We start from the raw sequence: 20,726 nt of genomic DNA on the forward strand, positions 1-20,726 counted from the left end.
CCCGTTTAGACGTGGTCAAAACCGTAATGAAATTAGAGGAAACTTTTTTCCTTGGTGGTAATGGTACCCGTGTAGCAGTGGTAGTCATGTCATCAAAGAATGTTTGTGGATGTTTATCCTGCCACCATAATAAGAGATGAAACACAGACACTGCTGATTCTCCAAAGGGTATACCATTCCATTTTTCTGTGCACAGAGCCACTGTTCCCTCCTGGAAGGATGGTATTTGCAGAGGATCCCTGTCGTACATACCCCTGTGCCCCAGTGTTCAGTCTCACAAACTTGGCGCTGTGGTGTGGTGGGTATTGTCTAACAGAGATACAACTTTATTGTCTGTGCAGTGGAACCAGAAGTGGGTAGGGCCCCTGTTACAGAGGAGACATGTCATGCAAGGCAGGGTAATGACAGGGTGCTCTGTGCTCATGTTTGGAGTCAGAGCTCAGCCTCCACACTGGCTCCACTATTTATTAGCTACATTACCTTGTACAAACCACCTAGCCCTTCTCGCTCTCACATTCATCTACAGTAAAGTGCATACAATCAGTATATATGTTCATGGTGGCAATAATAAAAAGTACTATCATCAGAAACTTACAGAATCCATGTTCTGGGTCACAGAGATGTTGGATGGTGTAACTTTCAAGTATATCACTCATCCTAGGAAAAGAGAACAGTTGTAAAAACACAAGCATTAGTGGCATTCAGCTAATTCTGATTTTGCAACCACCATTCAGGCCTTTGCTTTATCAAAGTAGCCATTTGGTTTCTTTTTACTTGTTTGTAGAGTTTCCTTTCATTGTAGAGCAAAGCATGATTTTGTCCATCTGGGTGTTTCCAAAACTGATTCATAATGCTGTCCTTACCCTGTCAGGTCCATAGTCTTGCCAGACGATTAACAATAACAACAAAATAACTAGAAAAAAAATAAAAGTGTGTTTTTAGTAGAAATCAATTATTGTGACAGCAGTCAGGGACAAATAATAATATTGCTCTGAGTAAGAAATCATTATTTCTTTTCCTGATTGGTTCAGCTATGAAGTTTAGGATACATTTGCCTTCCTCCATGTGTAAGTTTATGATAACATGTTCGTAGGAGAGAGGAAATGATAGGGGTTTAGTAGAAGATTTTGTAGAGTCCCAAAGGGAAATCATAGGATCCCTCTGATGCCTTGCTTTCAAAGCCTAGAGCCTGGAATAAAACATTTACAGTCATTCTCATACTTTGTCTTCCCTTTCTTGAGATATCCAGGAATGCAAAGACCAGATGAGTCAGCTTGATATAGTCCTACCCTAAAGTCTTTCTCTAAGAGAAGAAAGTGAGACAAGAGCTGGGGAGCCCCAAGCTTTCTTCCTGGTTTTACAGTCCTTTAAAATACTCTCCTGTCTTGGACTGTTCCTCCTGATGGGGGCACAGACAGAGGACAGGGTGTCAATTGCCTCTTCTTTCTTCAAAATGTTGGTCTGTTTGTTTGCATCATTGTCATTTTCTCTTGGATTTTATGCTGTAATGTCTGTCAGGGGTTTTTGGAGACTGTTGTGTATTGTTATTTTTTAACTTTTCTTTGCTTAATAAATGTTAAGTGTTGTGACTATAATTTGCCTGTGGTTACCGTAGCACAGTTGAACCTGATGTAACATCTCTACTTTGAACAACTTGAAAAACCATTTGGTGTTTTTTTTTTTAATACTGGTCAGATTTACTGAGGATGTATGCAGCTTCTATCATTCTTTAGATTTGTTTCAATTTATGAGTTTCTATTATAGTTCATAAGACAAGCTCAGAGAGTGTATGTGATATGTAATTTATAGCTATGATATGTTAATTCTGTGAAATTGTAGTCAAGCTATGCTTTACGAATTATGATGGCACTTGTAAGTTGTTTACATGAAACAACAGGATAGATATGTGTCTTCCTTTGAATAGTAATAAAAAGAAATGCCTGTCAACTTAATTTATCACCAGACATGTTCATATTTAAAGCCCTTTATAGTGAAATAAAAGCTTGACCTAAAGATTATGGCTACTGCAGACTTGCCAGCAGCTGTGACTGTGGCATAAAATACTGTAAGGGCCTCAACTGCCATAATAAAAGCTGGGTAACTCGTGTGAAAAGCTATTACAGGAAGTGAATGTTCTTGGATAGAGAAACGATCAAAGTAATCCTTCCAGTCGGAGATTTTAAAGGTCATCTGGTTCGAGTCCCAGGAGGTCTACATCAGGTGCAGAGCTTCCCTGCTGCGGCCCCCCGCCCCCCCTCTCTGTTTCAGGGCAGAACTGCAGACCTGACATTCTCACAGATGATCACTGCCTCATTCTACACCTCTCTGAGGCAGTAGAAGGAAGAAAAAATGCCAGAAGGTCTTTAAAGAGTTTCATAGGGTGAAAGTTAACTTTAAATTCACACTGACATGAATTTTCATGTACACAGTAGTTCATTTGTCCCATACTTGGCCGCCTGCCTGGTGCCCAGCAGCAGGGTGAAGCAGAATGATGCAGGCACCATTCTCACATAGCTTAGACTTGGGCACGGTTTCTTGTGCCGGGTTTTGAGTATTACCTTACAAGTTTATCACCTAGTATTTATTATTAATGACATACTAGGTCTATCTATTGAAAGTTATCCACCTACTTTTCATAAGAGGTAGAAGTGATTGTACAAACTGTCAACAAAAAAAAGTTTCTTTTTCTGTAAGAAATCACATTTTAACCATTATCAGAAAGAATGTAACATTTATAGATGGCATAATTCATTGTTATTTCATTAACTGTCTTCTCATATCTTCTTATATCTTAAACTGTTACTTAAGTGAAAAGTTATAGTAGTGATGTTCATCGTTAGAATTCGAATTTGCAGTTGTTATGTGCAAAGATTTGTGTCCCTCTCAAACCAAAATAGAAATAAAAACTAGTAACCTCTTTGGTGATATTTAACATTGTTATTTTCTGTTATCTGTTCACTGCCATAGTTATTTTTCCATGTAATTGCTTTTCCCACGTAGAAGTTGCCGTCATTATATGCTTTTTCCCCTACTGGCCCATGGTGTTTGAAGGCTGTTGTAGATGCAGCGTTTGTGCAGTACTGAATGCATGCATTAATCAGAGAATATGAAATACTCATTCTCTCAAGTTCATTTTATAAATCATCATAAATCATAACCAACCTACTGGCTAGGTTTTGTTTGCTAATATTCACTTAGTTAATATACTTAAGTCTGTGTGGTGGGGAACTGTGGAGTCATGGTGGGATACATGACAAGTGTGGGTAGCTCCATGGGATATGATTTTGAAGAAAATGAAATAAATTGATGAAAACAAGAATAGGACCGATGGTGATGAAATGTCTTGTACCCAGTAAATACTCAGCGGAACCTGCGTCAGCTGACTCTGAATTGGAGGCCTTTACATCATAGCCTAAGCGCCTTTCCTATGGCACTGTTTGCTCCAGTTAGAAGTGTTGCCCCCTAAACGTCGTTCTGCTCACCTGACTGCAGTAAAACCAACGTAGTGATGCCAGGCTGTGGTGAAGAGAAGTGTAGCATTTCCTGCAGGGTGCTGAGTCAGGAGTCCAGGTGGCTGATGTTCAGAAAGCCAGGACTCCCCCATGGCCTTCAGGGCAAGGTTCTTAAAGACAGGGTGAGAGCAGGGGAGGGTGAGCTGTGTGATCAACCTGGGGACATTCTTCTGACTGGTTGGTGGTGAGGTGATCCAGAGTCAACAACGTCAACATTCTAGTTCCAGCTGGTCTGGAGTCTACGTGCCCGTGGGCAGCATACCGTTAACCTCTTCTGCTAGGGGTTTCAGTATCTGCAGACAACTCAAAGGATATGGCTACAAATGTTATCTGTAGTTCTTGAGGAGGAACTAAATGTCTTTAAATTTGTGTAATGGCTAACCTGTCTTACTTGACTGTTTCCCTTTTCACATTTTTCTCACTTCACTAATATATTCTTTGGAACTTGGGAAAGACCTGGGAGCTAAAGTTTTTGTACAAACAAGAGACAGGTGGAGGATGGGATGTCGTAGGAGTGAGGGTGAGGGGGTGGAGGGGTGGAGCAGTCGGGGGTGGATAGGGAAGGTCTGTCCCAGGAAATCTCCTTGGAGTCCTGCACAGTTAGAGAAGTAAAGTAAAATTTGTATTTAATGCATTTGAAGACCAGATGTTGATAACCCGTTCAGTTTTCTAGTTTCAGAAATACAAACTGACCTTTAGGTACCAAACCTAAGTTCAGATGATTTAAGGATAATTGATATTTTTCAACTTTCTTGGTAATCACGTAGACAATATGAAGCCTTCTTTTTAAGAGGTGTGGTTTCTTTTTTAAACAAAGTATGTACAATTATCACTTTAATTGGTCTGATTTTATTAAAGGAAAAAGATGTACTATAAATGCTTTTAGCATTTACATTTTTGCGTAATAAATCTTTGATAGTCAGCATGAGAGATTCAGTAAAATAAGATGATTATTTCTTTGTTCCATTAGAGGGGGGAGGGGAAGGACTTCAACTTAAACAACGATCTCAGCCCTGATGTAGATTTATTTCTAGTGAATCCTCTGGGCATTAGCATTGTACTATGTACAAAGGAATAGATAATGTGAAAAATTTAATGTTTCTTAAAATCTGGAGTAATATTTTCACTACTAAAAACAAGGAAGAGCTCAGCATCGAGAATCAGTTACTTATATTTTCCTAATTCACTGTACATATAAGAGACTTTCAGAGCTAAAATGTGAAATCCCAGACCACTTATATATTTTACAGGATACAAGTAGCCTTTAACAGGCACTGTTTTCCTAGCATTGTCTTGAAATTAATTAGTAATGGTGTGGTGAACCGGGCTGTTTGAGTTTGAATCTTGAATTCACTAAAGACGTTGGGCAGACTAAACTTCTGTGTGTTGGTTTTCTCATCAGTTAAATGGGCAAAATAAGTATGCCAGCCTTGTGCTTAGAACAGTGCCCGACACTCTGCAAGTACCAAATAAGTAAATAAACGTAGACAAATGCTTTTTCTTTAGTGTTAATTTATTGTTGAAAATATATCTAAAGACGCATTTTTTTCTTTGTTTATTAATTCATGCAAAAAGTATTTATTGACTCCTGCCCCCTCAACCCCTTGGTTGAAAGGCGCAGTTTTAAGCAAGATAAACATGATCTTTGTCCTCTTACAAATAAGACTTAGAGACTGACTTTTATAAAATAATTACACAACTAATTACTTAATTATGTCATTTGTGTCACATATTCAGGGTGTGGAGTTATTTTGTAGCAGGGGGAACTGACCTAGTCTGTGTGCAATTAAGGTGAAATAGGAAGGATATTACCTAGGTAAGTATGCTTGGTTATAGCTGGAGAATGAGATTGTTTCTAGTATAGGCAGCAGTCCATGGGGAGATTCATAATGTAACATAGGAATAACAGTAAGAGCAAAATGATAAAACCAGAGTTGATAAAGGTGTTTTCATTGCGTCTTAAATTCGTAAGATCTGCTCTTTGCCCTGTTAGGTGCTCTGCTGTCTGTCCGCCTGCACGTTCTTCCAGAGCTGCATCCTCTTTTCTGCCTTCAGTCTTTCTCGCTGGCTCAAGACTTCCCCCTCCCCCAAGCAGAGTCTGTACATTCTTCTGTTTCATGGTGCTGCCATCATCCTGTTCTTTCCTTTTTTATCCTGCTGTTCTTGCTCTCACTTTTTCAGCTATTTCTAGGTCAGCTACTTACTCCTCAGTCCAAAAGAGTATTTGAATGTTTGAAAAATGGGTAAAAAGAAGCTTCTTTTGCAGTCTATTGGAGCTAATAATATAGACACTTTGGACAACAAGAACATAAATCTGATGGTATTTTATTGACTGAGGAAGTCTTAGTTTTTTGCTTATGACCTAAGAAATACTGTAGTTCAGAATTTTTTCTTTTTTTTTTTTTATTCCTAGTCATTGAAGGACTAGCTTAAGTTAACTTCTGCTTGCATTATTCTTCTAAATGGGTTTAAAAAAAAAAAGAATATCTATCTACATTTATGGGGCTTCCTTGGTGGCTCAGTGGTAAAGAAACCTCCTGCCAGCGTAGGAGATGTGAGTTTGATCCCTAAATCATTCCCCTGGAGAAGGAAGTGGCAACCCACTCCAGTATTTTTGTCTGGAAAATCCCATGGACAGAGGAGCCTGGCAGGCTACAGTCCATGGGGTTGCAAAAGAGTCAGATATAACTTAGCAACTGAACAAAAACAATCCACATTTTTTAATCTTTTGATCATTGTTTCTCGAATGACAAATCTCAGAAAATTGGGGATTTTTAAGAGACTTTTTTATATGGTTTGTTTCTCCGTTGCTGCATCTTAGGAATTATTTTAATGAAATAAAATTATTTCCTAATTATTTTAGGAAATAAAAGAAAAAGGTGGTTCTGACTATGTAAGCCTAGGAATGTGTGAACTTCATTAAAGGCAATTTGCAGGAAAATACCTAAAACCACATACCAGTTTCATGTTTCTTTTTTGGTGGGGGTGGGGAGGATTGAGGTGGAGAAATGAAAAACCAAGAGTCTAAAGGCTCAGAGTACCATAGCTTCTCTAGTTGGAGTTTGTAAACAGAGAATAGGTTGAATTTAGGCAATCCGAATATGAGAGTAAAAAGGCATCCACACTAGGCTTTTAATCTGCCAGCTTTGAGATCTTCATGGGTTTTTAAGTCTTTAAATTATGTGCTAAAATAGCCATACTTCAAAGAGCAATAAGGCAAATTGTATAATTATTCCAAAAGTTGGAATGATGGTGTAGGCATGCATAGTATAATTTAGTCACAATGTGTGATACTGTTCCTACTATATAAACATATTAACTTATTCTTTCCTACCTATCTATATACTCAACCAAGTTTTAGTTGAAAAAGAAACCATTCTTGTACCACTGCTGGTAGTTGACAATAGCCCTTGATAGTAGTTTTTATTCTGCTGTAGAAATTATCCTTGAACTGGAAAAAAAAAGTCCACAATACAGTGTCTAGTCATTAAACACTATCATATTTGTGAAGAGCCTCTTCCAACCAGTTTTATATTTCTTAACAGATATGTGTTATAGCTGAACTCTGGTAAAGTGAGGGTAATTGATGACTAAGTGTTATTTATCTCTAGAATGCAGGTGTACTACTCAGGTTTCTACAGAGCCAATGGGATGGATATATATATATATGAATTTATTATAAGCAATTGGTTCTAATTAATGGAAGCTGAAGTATCCCAGGATCTGTAGTCAGCAATCTGGACACCCAAGAAGAGCTGATGTTTTGGTTCTAGTGCAGAGGCAGTACAAAACCCTTGTCCCAGCTCAATCAGACAAGCAGGAAGAGTTTCCTCTTCTTTGTTCTATTCAGGCTTTCCACTGATTGGACTGAGCCTGCCCGCATTAGGGACAGTAGTCTGCTTTATTCATTGTACTGATTCAGATGGTCATTTTGTCATAGAAACACTGTCACAGACACACCCAGAATAATGTTTGACCAAATATCTGAGCATCCCATGGCCAAATCAAGTTGATATGTGAAGGCAACTATCAGAAATAATTTTGGTTTAACTTTTAAAAATCAATCAATTTAATCCTTCGTATTAACAGAATAAAAGAGAAAATATTATTTTACCAAATATAGAAAAAGCAACACTTATTTCAGATAAAAATGCTCAGAGGGAACTTTGTCAATAAAGTAAGTATAAGAAACCTATAGTGAATATCAAACAGCGTGGTGAAATATTAAACAGTTCCTCCCTAAGATTTTATGCAAAGTGAGAGCTTTCATTCTTAACCACTGCTGTTTGTTACTTCACTGAAGACTCTGGCCTCTGAACTAAGTCAAGAAAAAGAAGTCAGGGGTATGAAGAATAGAAAAGAAGTAAAACTTTGTAGATGATTGTTTATGAAGACTATACCTACATGAAGATCTAGATATTCTTCAATAGAAGAGAAGAGAGAACCCAAAATATACCCACACTTACATGGCATTTAATTTTTGTCAATGAAATCAAAGTGATCCAGTGGGGGAGAAAAGGAGTCTTCTATATTTGTAGGGGGAAAAAAAAAGAACCTTGAGCCCCACCACATAAAAATGCTAATTCAAGATGGATCCTAAACCTGAAAGAGAAGATTGAAATATGAAGCATTTGGAAGAAAGTATAGGAGAATATATTTATAACTTGAAGATAGCAAAAGGTTCCTTAAGTCATAGAAAGCAATGATTATAAAAGACAAATATTGGTAAGTTAGACTTCATTAAAGTTAAAAACCTCCACTCAGTAAAAGACATCATTAAAAAGACACCAGTTAGGAGAAACATACATATGTTGCGAAACATATAATATCTGAAAAATGACTGGTATCTGGGATATGTAAAGAACTGGGGACAACTCAATAATAAAACAAAACTTATGTCAATAAAGAGTGGGCCAAAAATGTAACAGACTCTTGGCAAAGGGAAGATATATAACATTAAAGTATGTTCATCATGAATGTACAGTTAATTGTTCCCAATAGTTTCACTCCTTATAGGACCTAGGCTGCAACACTGTTAAAGGACAGGAGGAGTGAATGGTTGTCTAGGGAAGCTTTGTGCCCCAGTGTTCCTCAGCCCGGGCCTGGTCTGCTGCTTTTCCAGCAGCCTGCTGCTGAAGTCTTTCCTGCCTTGTAATCTCTGCACGCCTCCTTAATATCAGAACCAGGTCAGAACTCTTTTGGCACAGGACAGCTCCATACAGGGAAGCAGTCAGAAGGACTGGGATGGTGGGGAGCATCAGTGCTCTGTATTCTGTACTCTACAGAGTCTGTTTTTAGGAGCACTGATATGGATGACAGAATGATAGAGGCTCAGGTCATCATTCTGTCCCTTAATTAATTCATGACCTTTGGCAGATTATTGATTCTCTGTATCTTACATTAGTAAAACAGGGATATTAATAGTTTCTCATAGGGCTGTGAAGATTGAGTAAGAGAATACAAGCACTGATGCAGTGAGAAAATGCTTTGCTTTTAGCACTATGCCTGGCACATAGTAAGCACACAGGAGGTGAGAGATGTTTGCTATTAAAACCATCAGCTTGAATTCTTTTTAATGATAATCAATTAAAACCTTTTTAAAAAAAAACAAGAAATGGTATTTAAGATGTCTTATACTCAAGAACGTAGGAGACTAGACAAAATGAAAAAAATATCACAAGTAACTTTGCCCTTGGACACAGAAAGCCATGTGTACCATGGCTGTATTTAACTGATCATGCTCTTGGTGAGACAGTTCTTCCTGCGGGATCCACTGTAGGAACTTCATGCTGTGTTCAGGCAGGCCTTCTCAGGGTCAGGACCTCTACTCTGTGATTGACAAGATTCTCGGATTTTGCTATTTGCCAAATGATAATTAAGTTAAACTGTTTCATTAAAAATATAAAAAGAAAGTAGTTGGATAGTAAAAAAGAAAGGAAAAAAATTACACATTTACTTTGAACTGCTGGAAGAAGTCAAGAGTAAATTTTCTTTTTTAAATTTGATATTCCAATAACCTTTGCAGTTCAATACTAGTAAATTAGTATTATCTTTTGACATACATCATTCATTTTCAGGCAGCTAGTAATTTTATATCTTTATGGTTACAGGCTGCCTTATTTCTGTTGTTTTATTATTAGATCTTTATTTTATTATTATTTATCTTTATTATTAGATCTGAGTATTAAAGTGAAGTTTTATATTAGACTAGACTTCTAAAATAATATATATTACATTGGGTTTTGAAAATTTTACATTGGTCCTGGAACATTGGAATATGTAACTTCTGTTGGTTGAACAATACTTAATTGCTATTTTGGTGTTTCTTGATGTTAGAGAGACAGAAATGTATTTATACTGAAGAGTTAATAGGGTAGCAGAGATGTGCCTGCAAACGGGTCTCTCTGCTCAGTCTGAGCGTCCTTGCATACGAGGCATTCTGCCAAAGAGTCTGGACACAGCCTTGAGTTTAATGGTCCCTTGCAAACGAGGGGGCATTCCCTTCTTGAGATAAGAAGGAGTTGAGGGCTTTGGGCAGACTCTTCAGTAGACAGAGATTTCACTCCTCTTTGCTATACGATAACATGTATGCACCTGCACTGTACTGAAAAGGCTTATTCTTACAGTCTGGAATTCTGCCTAAGGAGGGCTTTATAATAATAAATGGCAATTAGTTTGCCCAGTTGTTCCTCTGGCCAGAGTGGTGTCCTGTCTGTCTTTTGTATGTCTTGTATGTTTTATGTCATTTCACTCGTAATCTCCAGAAATCTCCTACATGTACAAGTATAAACTTTTCCTGTTGAAGGCTCTTTTGTGAATTGTGACTGGCATTTAAAATCTTAACTGGTTTTAATAGCCATATGGTTTCAAGTCTCCAGATTAAAAACATGGGGCTAATTTATCTGTTTATCCCTTAGGCCTGATATTCTAAACATGCTAATTGACCTTAATTGTTTTGAACATATGTAAAAGTGGAAATTTGAACTAGTCTTCTCCTCTGGCAAGTTCATATATATATATATATATATATAATTTTCTGTACTAATTTTCTTGTTAATTTGAATTTTATGATTTGTTTCTGGTTCATAGTATATGTCTGTCTTATCTGATAACGCATGTCATTTCATTCTGACTGTAAAATCATTTTCTTGTAAGTCAGATTAATCACTAATGCTCTGGTTTCAACTGTAAATACATTTCCAGTAACAATCTAGAAAAGATTCAAAAATTCTTCCTATGATCATAAGTAATTTTTACTTTTCTTCTGAGTGCATCATGTATTTAGTTCAGTGTGTATATTCTGTCGTAAGATAGTCTCAGGGAGTCAGCATTCTCAAAAGTTACAGCCTTCTACCTCCTTTTGGTGCAGAAAGAAAAATAGACTGCCTCCTTGATGTGTATCTCCAGATATCTGTCTGATTCCTCTTACCCCACTTTCTTCTGTCTGGTTCTTCTATCATACTTGACTTCCTTCTGAGGCTTTTGTTTTCCATGTTGTGGTATAGAGGACTGTTGGCTTTTCTAGGCTAATAGACTAGGACCAAGTCCTGGGAATGAGTCCTCTCTGCCTACCTGGGTCACATGCCCATCCCTGACCCAGTCACAGTTGTCTTTGGAATGAAATATTTGATTAGCTAGTCCAGCCTCACCTAAAACACAAGGCCTGGGCCTGGGAGAGAATTGTTTCCAGAATTCGTTTTAGTCTGAAAGCATCCTAGTGAAGAAAAGTCTTAGCAGTGCATCATGTAATAAAAATACAGTGGTTTAATTCTGCTATATCAATTTCAATAAAATATTTGAACAAACTAATAAATAGTAAATTATAAATAAAAACAGTCCTGTTCAGTTCCACAAAACTTAACCAATGTTGAGAATTGCAAACTTTTCTCAAATTTCTGCCCTCCCTCATGTAGCCGCTTATTTATGAAGTTTGGTCACTATAGTCATACCTCTTTGCTCATATTAGACATCAGAATGTTTGTAGAATGAATGGTGTCATAGCTTGTTACTCTGACATTATTGCAGGAGCACAAGCATTGGATTGAGAATAGATGTAATTTAATATTTGATTGAAGGACTGGGCCTTCTGTTAGTTTTCTTTTCCATATATGTTTCACAGAGAGGGAAAACAAAAACCTGTGGTGGGATAGGCTTCATGATTTTGCACTTGAAAGGGAAATCTTGCCAGTTACAGTCTTGGGCCAGAGATTGTATAGATCAGGTGGTCTATTTGTAGCAGAATGGATTTCCCAAAAAGGATAGTGGGAAGCCATTTTAAACTTATTTCTTAGTCCTTGGACAAAGTAAAAAGGCAACGGATGAGCAGATACGGTATATGAAAATTATTTATTGCTATAAAAATTCCTCTCTGACTGTTACCCTCTCTGTCTTCTAGAAGACCTCAGCAATCGTTCTTGGAATGCAAAATGGACTAAAACTGAAGTGATTACTGTTGTTTTTAACTATGCTGTCCCTAGGGCTTTACCTTCCTCCTCCATTTAGATCACTCCAACCCCATGAGGTTTTCCCATTTTGATTTAAAGGATCACTGCTCCAGCTTGTGTTTATTCACTAGTGAAGGAGGAACATTCCTGATTTTTTTATTTCTTGACAATTGATGGATTGTAGTAGGCAATCACATCTGAGGAAATAAGTGAAACTACAACCCTGAAATTTCTTATTATGCATATGGATGCTGCTGGTGCTCCTGCTGCTGCTAAGTCGCTTCAGTTGTGTCTGACTCTGTGGGAACCCATAGACAGCAGCCCACCAGGCTCCTCTGTCCCTGGGATTCTCCAGGCAAGAATACTGGAGTGATTTGCCATTTCCTTTTCCAATGCATGAATGCATGCTAAGTTGCTTCAGTCGTGTCCGACTCTGTGCGACCCCACAGACAGCAGCCCACCAGGCTCCTCTGTCCATGGAATTCCCTAGGCAGAAATACTAGGATGGGTTGCCATTTCCTTCTCCCCGCATCTGGATGAGTAATCTTTATTCTGATTATTGTGTAAGTTGTGTAAGTAGGGGTTAAGGGGCTGTTTGTTCTTGGTTGTTTTTTTTTTGGCACCAGAAACATTGTTGGATGGAAGTGTTTTAAAGTGGTCTTGATTAGTTGGCAGGATTTGAGGCTGATATCAGCTATATTTATGATTACTTTCTGGACTCAATCCAGTTTGAATTTAAATACATTAAAAGTGTACGTGAATGTGAGGGAATGTAGATCATTAAAACTGCATTTATTATGTAGCCTTTTTTGTTTTCAGTGTCTAGAGTGATTTATTAGTTTCTTTAGAGTAAAAATAGAACATATCCTACCCAATCACTTTCTAGATTTTATTCAGTGGACCCATTGCCCCTGGGTTAGTGTAGGACTTCTCTTGTCCAGAGCTTGTTAATGATTGTTACAACAATGACAGTTCTACATTTTATTTGTAATAACTAAATTCTTAGCACGTGGATATGAATTTAGAAATCTAAGTTGTAGTTTGTACCTATGTGTCATTTGCTAGACCAAAAAAAAGCATTCCTTAATGTTTGTGACATGTTTCCATTAATTAAAGCAGAATCCCCATATTTGCCAATGAAAGACTTGCTGCTGCTGCTGCTAAGTGGCTTCAGTCATGTCCGACTCTGTGCGACCCCATAGATGGCAGCCCACCAGGCTCCCCTGTCCCTGGGATTCTCCAGGCAAGAGTACTGGAGTGGGACTTTGAGGTCTTCTAATCAAAGGTTCTACATAGTGAAAGTTGGGCTTCCCTTGTGGCTCAACTGGTAAAGAATCTGCCTGCAATGTGAGAAACCTGGGTTTGATCCATGGGTTGGGAAGATCCCCTGGAGAAGGGAAAGGCTACCCACTCCGGTATTCTGGCCTAGAGAATATCATGGATTGTATAGTCCATGGAGTTGCATGGGATCCATGGGGTCTTCTAATCAAAGGTTCTGCATAATGATCAAGTAATTCAGTTTTTAAATAAATTATGTAAATAGAAATAAAGCAAGTAAACAATTCAGATATAGTAAGGTCAACATTAGATTGCATTTTCATTTTCATCTTACTTTACAGGCAATATTCTAGTGTTTCGTAGTACTTCAGTTAGTATTTATGGAGTACGTGCTATGTGTTGGTAAAAACAGATCTGAGCCCTGTCCTCACAGAATGTAGGTTCTAGGACAGGAAATCGACATTAACCAAGTAGACATATAAACATATGACTAAAATTTTTATAAGTGACCTGAGAGAAAAGAACTAGGTGCTTGGGATGAAACACTTTTGGTTTGGATAAATATAGAGAGATCAAGAGTTGAGAGAGAGAAATTGCCTCTTAAGGAAGGGATTCATCTGTTTACGGATATTTCCACTAGAGTATAGGGCTTTAGTCCAAGCAGCCTTCTCATGCCATGCCCACTTCTAGTTGTGCCCACCACCTCCATCCCCACAGCTCTCCCCAAAATCAGATTTAAGGAACTGGATCTGTCTCTCACATGTGTATGTGTATTATATGTAGATAAACCATATATGTTACATGTATAATCATATATAACCTGTTTTATCCACCTATAGAGTGTACTTTCCCATATCTCTAAATGCTTTCCCATAAGTTATACTGTGTGTTTTTAAAGCAATACTCTATTGTTTCTAGAATTTTTTAAAAATATTTTTTAGATCTTTGATGAACATTCTTAAATATAAGCTAGTACTTTAATTAATGATTTATTTTCTTAGGATAATTTCTCAGTTGTTAATTTACTGGCACAGATTATTCATATTTTAAAAGGTTTATTACATATTTAAAAGTTCTATGTTGCTAAGTTTTTGGCTTGATTTATTCTTAACATGTCACAGATTGATTTAATACAGCTTCATTTTTGCTATTTTGAGTCTAAAGTCAAGCAACTAATAGTAACAGTCATGGAAGTTAGTTCTGCATGTTGGATCCTTGTTGGCCTTAAACTGATTTAAATCCTGTTTCCCCCATCTTAATTTCTTAGAAGAATAATAAATCCTCTTATAGGAAATGTTTTTCCATTGATTTCCGTATTTATGGTGTTCTAAATTTGGCCAGAGAGAAATTGAAGAAATACTTAAAAAATGCATGGTGTGTTTTTCTGTCTTCTATTTGTTTTCCTACTTGTTCTACCTATATATCTACTTTTCCCCTTGCTTTAAATAATTTCACAAGATTAATAACAGAGAAAAGATAGTAGCTGTGCCAGACATATTCTCACACTTGAGTGGGAATGCAGGAATTGCCAGACAAAATGAATCTGAGATGCTGCATTATTTACTTATAGTGCTGTGGGGTTTTCTAAGGAAGTGTTGCTGAAAAGCTGTCTGTTGTTAATCAATTCAAAAACTTATTTCCTCAAAATTGTTTTTCTTTTATTATGTAATGTTAAATTTCTGACCATATTGTTAGTATTAGAAAGCCTGAAATAAATTATACTTCTTCCTAAAGGCATTGATTTTTTTTTTATCTAGTTAGCTTTCATCCAGTTGTTTCTTGTTTTAGGAATAGTGCCACAGGATTTTTTATGTGGCAAGAGATGTATGATCAGATTGCCATGAGTGTGGGATACTGTTTATGACAGGACTGTTAAATAAATAAAGGTTTTATTGTTTTCTTAAAAATAGATTAAAAATTCAGTATGGCATATAAGATTTAAAATATGGTAACCTAGAATTTATTTGAAAAATAGCAAGTTATTTTTGTTTCTATCAAGTAAGAGCACCCTTAATATATATAGTCAGCTCTCTGAATCCTTGGGTTCTACATCTGTGGGTTCAACCAACTGTGAATTGAAAAGATTAGGAAAAAAAATTCTATAAGTTTCTTTTTTGGCAACTATTTATATAACATTTATATTATAACTATTTCCAGAGTATCTACATTGTTTTAGGTATTATAAGTAATCTACAAATAATTTAAAGTGTGTGGGAAGATGTGCATAGGTTATATGCAACTACCACCCCATTTTATACTAGGGACTTGAGCATCTATACATTTTGGTATCTGAGGGCAGTCCTGGAGCCAGTCCACTAAGGATACTGAGGAACGATGAAACTCTATAGTGCTTCCATTCTGGGGATTACGTTATGCATACATGGCTGTTTCATTGATACTTTTCCTAATTTGTTCCTGTCTTTCCCCTTTAGAAAAATGATAGTACTTTTGAAATCATATTTCCTACATTGGTATTAATGTTTGAACTATACAAAAAAAGAGATGGAAGAGGGTTAGAGGTTGTTGCCTTCATCTCCAGCTCCTCAGAAGTGAGGAGGTGAACATCTCCAGCATTAGTCAGATGCTTTTTTACCACAGCTAGTAGTCTATCATGAAACCTGGGAAATGGCAAATTTCACAATCAGCCCCTTGAATTACTCAGTGTGTTCCTGTGAGCTTAGTAGTTGCTCAGTGAATGGGAAGTTGAAAATACCAGAGATGATGGTTGGTAAGATATTGAAATCTTGCATCACTTGGAACTTTTTTCCCACTCACTGTCCTTGTGACTGGCCTCCCTGGTGGTGCTAGTTGTAAAGAATCCACCTGCCAGTGCAGGAGATGTAAGAGATGTAGGTTTGATCCCTGGGTCAGGAAGATCCCCAGGAGAAAGGAATGGCAAGCCACTCCAGTATTCTTGCCTGGAAAATCCCATGGACAGACGAGCCTGCTGGGTGACAGTCCGTCGGGTCACAAAGAATTGGACGTTGACTGAAGTGACTTAGCATTCATGCATTCTTATGACATCTTGCAAGTCACTTAGTGTTTTTGTGCCTCAGTTTGTCATGTATGAATTATGATGGTTGGAGTGGAAGATTTATTTCCTAAGGTTCATTCCACTCCAGTCATCATAATTCATACATGACAAACTGAGGCACAAAAACACTAAGTGACTTGCAAGATGTCATAAGAACGCATGAGAGAACTTCTAATTGTGTCCAATTAGTCATTAAAAATATTTAAAATATTCAAAAGTCAGTGTATCTGAACATCATAGAAAGGTTATCTGCTGTATACTTCCATGTCATTTCTGTCAGCTCTCTCACGTATGATTTTATAGACTCTTAGGAGCAAATCTTTATATTCATAAAATACTTAGATCCCTAAGATTTTGCAGAGCCCTATTTTTATCTCATCTTGCCCACATTTATCTCCCATATAAAGTGTGACATACAACGCATGAATTCAGAACAAAGTAATTTCATCTCTTCCTCAGTACTAAAGAGTTCAGTTTCATGCTGTGTTTTACATGGCACAGTGAAAGTGGATTGTTTAATATCTGTAACTCTGCACTTCCTTAACCTTTCTATGAGAATACTTAGGGAAGTGTTGAGAAACAGAGATTCTAAAAATAATTCCTACAGAATTTTTGAGAGACCCCTGGAGGAAGCTATTTGAATCCATTTCCCTTCTTTCTATATAGTTTTTCTTTGTCTGAGCAGTGTTCCCATAGGTCAGAAAGATAGAGTTTCTAGCCCCATACCTTAAATTGCTTTATAATTGCCTTACTTTATAAGGGAGACATATCCTGGCATGGTAGAGCCTGAAAATATTCAGAAGAAATGAATCTGAACCTATTAAAAGCAGACAGAGAAGAGGAAACATATTTGGGAAAGTTGTTAGCTAGACTGGATATACTGTGTTAACACAGCATGATGTCATGCATAAAAAGCAAAAATAATGGGACCCAGGCATTTGTTCTCAACTGTAATTTCAACTTGGTTATGGGTCATAGAAAAAGAAGTTTAGAATGGAAAAATATGGCCCACATTTAAATTAAAAACTATTTAAAATGTGTTAAATATGGTTTGGTTTTGAATATCCACAGTAGATTGGTTAAGAGTATGGGAGTTTTTCTAGATTGGAATCTGGTAAGCATCATATTACTTGTTAGTAGTTTGACATTGGGCACATTGAATGCTCTGAGCCTCTGTTTCCTCATATATTTATAAAAGGTTATTTATTCACAAAATATTTTTAGGTGCTTCTAATCCTCTAGGCACCTAGAATGTACTTCTTGAAAAGATACAATGTATATTTTCATGACTTAAAATAGACTGTAAGAGGAAGGTCAGATATGGCAAAGGTATCTGAAATAGTTCACAATAATGATTTATTAAAATGAGAATAAGAAATTCAGTTCTGGTATCCTACTTTCTTACTATGGACTATGATGATCTTTTTGGCCTTTAAGGGTATTTTAGAGCTACTTTCTTTGCCATGTCCATGAAAACAGAACATTTAGACTTTTTCTCTGGGTGTGTATGCTAGGATTCCCAGAGCCTCTTAGTGTTTTGTACAGTTTGACAAAATCAGAGTTCTGGAAACTCTGCAGACCAGTATGGGGAAAACAAGGAATGTTCAGGTCTTCTGCAGCACTTGCTTCATTAATAGATATTAAGGACAAAGGAAATGACCTTTGCACTCTTTTTATAGTGGGTTTGCTGGTTAATACTGATCTCAAAGTTATTTCTTTTCTCTCCCTGCTCAGTCAGTATAAATGTAATTATATAGTTTACTTTTCATGTGATCTGGTGAAATGGCCTTTTACTTTGTCTTTGACTAATATTAAAAGAAATGTTACTCAGAAAATCAAAATCAAAGTGCTGTTCAAATATTACTTTTATCTTCAGTTCAGTTCAGTTGCTCAGTTATGTCCGACTCTTTGTGACCCCATGAATCACAGCATGCCAGGCCTCCCTGTCCATCACCAGCTCCTGGAGTTCACTCAGACTCATGTCCATCGAGTCCGTGATGCCATCTAGCCATCTCATCCTCTGTCGTCCCTTTCTTCTCCTGCCCCCAATCCTTCCCAGCATCAGGGTCTTTTCCAATGAGTCAACTCTTCGCATGAGGTGGCCAAAGTATTGGAGTTTCAGCTTCAACATCAGTCCTTCCAATGAACACCCAGGACTGATCTCCTTTAGGATGGACTGGTTGGATGTCCTTGTAGTCCAAGGGACTCTCAAGAGTCTTCTCCAACACCACAGTTCAAAAGCATCAATTCTTCGGCACTCAGCTTTCTTCACAGTCCAACTCTCACATCCGTACACGACCACGGGAAAAACCATAGCCTTGACTAGACGGACCTTTATTGGCAAAGTAATATATCTGCTTTTTAATATGCTATCTATCTTTTATCTTAATTCTAAATATTTAAAAACTTTCTTATATTGAAATAATAAATTATAAAGTAATTATAATAATTTTCTCCCAAAATTATTTGTTAAGAGGGTACATGTACAAATGAGCAATGAGTGAATAAGTGTACAGATGAAGTAAATCCGTATTATAATGGATATTACATATGACCAAGGGGAGAAGCCCATTTGGGTATATAGTGATGGGTACCTAAAGATTTCCATAGATAGAAACGGGCAGGAGGCCTTTTCTGTTCTACTCTTACGTTGGTTTCATGCATTTTTTTTCTTAAGCTCATTTGAAGAATGAGCTCAAGAATCATGTGGCTCTACTATCTTTGAAAATATATTCTGTAAAACATAAGTGTTTGAGTCCAGACTTAAACTTTAAAACATTACATTGCTTTACAACAGCATTTTGAGTCTTTTAGTTTTTTTGCGGGGAAGAGAGTTGGGGAGATCATAATCATAATCTTTTTTTAAAGAGCTCAAGTTGATCCTAGTGTATTAACACGCTTAAAAATTTTTGAACCCCCTGTGAGAGAGCCAGGAGAACATTTTTATGTGAGAGAGATGATGCAGAGCTCAAGGTTTACCCACTTTTACTCAGCTAATAAACAGAAGAGCTGTAGTTAGTTTCAACAACTCTAGCTGTAGTCAGTTAGAGCAGTGTGGCTACTCCTTATCCATTATAGTAAACATAGTTCTATTCATTAATCAGGTGGAATAATCACCAGTGTGAACTTTTTAAATACCTGATTTCTGTAGCTTAGCATAATGTATATTATATTTATCTGTATTTGTTACACTGATTCTGAATTCCCCCTTTTCTAATGTAATTCAGTTTTGAGCTAGCTAATAGTTGGTCTGTTTGGAGTACTCCAAGAAGGGTGAAATTCTGTTAAGATTTGTAACTGTCAATGAAAATTTTATGATAATAGAAAGAATGGACTACAGAAAAGAAGATTTTACTTATTTTTGAAATTTATTTGGAATAATTTCAATATGAATAGGTTCCATTACATTTTTACAGTTAGTCAGCCCATTAAATACAATAAAAGTATTTAACTATAAATAATAAATACATATATGCTCTTAACTTTGTGGTGAACATAAAAAGAACAAAACTTCCTTCAGAAATTTTTGTTGTATCTCAATAGGCTAGATACTTCTACAAATAGCAGAATAATATCCTGTCAATAGACATTGGCTTCATTAACTGTATAATTCATCTGTTTTCTAAAGTTATTGTATTTAATGATTAACAGCCATTTAAATTTGGCCATCTTTCTGTTAAAATAATCAGTTGGTTTCATAAGAACTGAGTGACTGTTCTTATGTTCATTATGTTTGGAACGTAATGCCAGAAAATACTGATCAGAAGTACTATCTTAAAAATTTGAGTGGATATTGGAAAATATTGCTCCCCATTCCTATTTGAAATGAGAAAAAACTAAGCATAAGTGTACAGGAAAAAGTCTGGGGTTCCTGGAATCCTGCAAATATAATGAGTTAGTATTGTGACAGTTTTACAAAGAGCTGGCCTTTCTCTCCTTTAAGTTTGGTATGATTCAGTGGAAACCCACTTCATTTGTATTGATGGGTGCATGTTTATGTAGTTGTGAGATGAAGGTGAAGATTCTGGAGTGCTAGTGGATTGATAGAAGCGTAGTTTGTTTCAATGATGGCTATTTTTTACATGTAGGGGGACTGGAGAGTTTTTAGGCTTTGGACATGACTAAGTTGAAAACAGATAAAAGGGTTAAAAACAGAAAAGAAAAAAGATAAAAGCATTAAAAAATAGGAAGGAATGAAAGAGGTATAAGCCTAGCAGAATGAAGGGTAAATTTTTGATCAGCTGGTTAAAATATTTGGTTAAGAAAGATTCTCCCTTTCCATTGTATACCCACGTTCTATAGTTCAGGATTTCTCTTAATACTCTAGCCTTAAAATTGTCTGAATTAAAAAAAAATTTAAATACACTTTTTATTTAACCTAAAACATATATGCAAAATTTATATATATATTAATTTATATGCGGTGGTGGTGGTGAAGTTGCTCTGTTGTATCCGACT

The 20,726-nt window shown here is 36.7% G+C and overlaps 1 protein-coding gene across 8 annotated transcripts in view; it reads left to right on the forward strand.

Moving 5' to 3' along the window:
- Positions 1-20,726, forward strand: part of KDM4C (lysine demethylase 4C) — a 398,538-nt gene that overhangs the window by 175,548 nt on the left and 202,264 nt on the right. The gene's annotated exons all lie outside the window — the stretch shown is intronic.

This window comes from Ovis aries, chromosome 2 (assembly GCF_016772045.2).
Source record: "Ovis aries strain OAR_USU_Benz2616 breed Rambouillet chromosome 2, ARS-UI_Ramb_v3.0, whole genome shotgun sequence".
Lineage (NCBI taxonomy): Eukaryota > Metazoa > Chordata > Mammalia > Artiodactyla > Bovidae > Ovis > Ovis aries.